We start from the raw sequence: 1,907 nt of genomic DNA, 5'->3' as shown, positions 1-1,907 counted from the left end.
CCCGCCCCCTCCCCTGAAGACCGCCCCCCGGGGGTCCGCCCCCTCCCCCGGAGTCCGCCCCTACATACCTGGAATCAGGAAGAGGATTAAGTGGGAATATTCTGTTGCCAGAATATTGTGACGGTACACAGCAACAGATAAAGAAAAGGCGCTCTGAGAACATAGGTAGCCCAGCGAGGCAGTCACATCCCGTTTGATTCACTGCTTCGAAAAACCACCGGGAAGGTCAGCTCTTGAATCAGTTCCTACTTGAGAATACATAACAACATAGCTAGTGGGTATGAGAATCCCTGAAAACGTAATTGTGCTCATTAAAAAACCATACCTAGAACAAGCAGCTGTTGTCCGAAGGGAGCAAGGGAACACTGCATGATTTAAGATCAGGAAAGCTGGGCATCAGGGTTGTATCCTTTCTCCGTATCTACTTCATCTGCATGCTGAGCCAATCATTCCAGAAGCTGGACTCTGAAACAGAATGTGGCATTAGGATCTGAGGAAAATTTGTCAGCAACCTTGTGGTGCAAATGGCATCACCTTGCCTGCTAAAAGTGAGGAGGGCTTGAAACGCTTGCTGAGAAAATCAAGAACTACAGCCATCCATATGGATTGCAGCTCAACGTCAAGAGAACAAAAATATCTTCACTACTGGACCAATAAGCAACAGCATGGGAGATTAAAAAAAGATTGAAATGGTCAACTGTTTCATCTTAATTGTATCCACAATTGACATCCTTGATACCAGCAATCAGATCAGGAGACAGAGTACATTGGGAAAGTCAGCTGGTAGGGACCTCTCCAAATTACTGAGAAGCAGTGATGTCAGTTTGAAAACTAAGATATGCTGATTCAGCATCTGAAAGCTGGACAATGAGTAATGAACAGAAGTATTGCTGCCTTTGAGTTGTTATGTTAAAGAAGAGTACTAAATATCCATGGATTGCCAAAAGAACAAATACATCTTGGAAAAAGTGCAGCCAGAACGTGCTTCTTGTTGTTTATTGCCATCAAGTAGAGCTCGACACATAGTGACCCTATGAACAAAAGGCCTGAAGCCTATCTATAGTTACCTTCATTTCTCCAAGTTCACAGAGTTTACAGAGACATGTGATTTAGGAAGTGGATGCCAGTCTTGCTTCCTAAACCTGTCTTAAACTGGGAGCTCCACCAAACACTGTCCACTATGGACAGCCATTATGGCATTTGACAGCCCCCCTCCAGAGGCATAAGAGTAAGCATCACAGCAAACTCAGATTACCTCAGTGCAGCAAATCGACAGAGGACTGCTGTACAACTTTAAAAAATGTCCCTCCAAAATAAGATAATACTAGACCCTTGGGCCCAACCGACTTTTAAATACAAAAGAGATACAGATATCTATAGATAGATAGATGAACAAAAAGCCTGAAGCCTTTCTATAATTATCATTTCTCCAAGTTCGTAGAGTGTTTAGGGACTTGTAATTTAGGAAGTGGATGCCACTCCTGCTTCCAAACTTGAATCAATCTGGGCACAGGTGTTCCATTATGGCATTTGAGATCCAAATGGCACAAGATTCAGTGTCACAGCAAACCCAGCTTACCTCATCACAGCAAATTGACCAGAGTGCTGTATGACTTGGAAGAATGTTCCTCAAAAATATAGCTGTTGTTGTTATTGTAGTTACGTGCTGTCGAGTCGTTTGCGACTCATAGCGAACCTATGTACAACAGCCCTAAACCGTGCTCTAACCTGTGCCAATCTCATTGCCTCTGACACACCCATCCCGATTACCCCAGTCACTGAATCAATGCACCTCATAGAGGGTCTTCTCCTCCTGCGCTGTCCCTCTACTCTACCCAGCATGATGTCCCTCTCTAAAGACCTGTCTCTCCTTACAACATGTCCAAAGTATGTCAGGCGAAACCCCA

Source organism: Elephantulus edwardii, unplaced genomic scaffold, assembly GCF_000299155.1.
Source record: "Elephantulus edwardii isolate Elephantulus edwardi_28Jun2011 unplaced genomic scaffold, EleEdw1.0 scaffold00037, whole genome shotgun sequence".
In the NCBI taxonomy this organism is placed as follows: Eukaryota; Metazoa; Chordata; class Mammalia; order Macroscelidea; family Macroscelididae; genus Elephantulus; species Elephantulus edwardii.
This window is presented reverse-complemented; position numbering follows the sequence as displayed.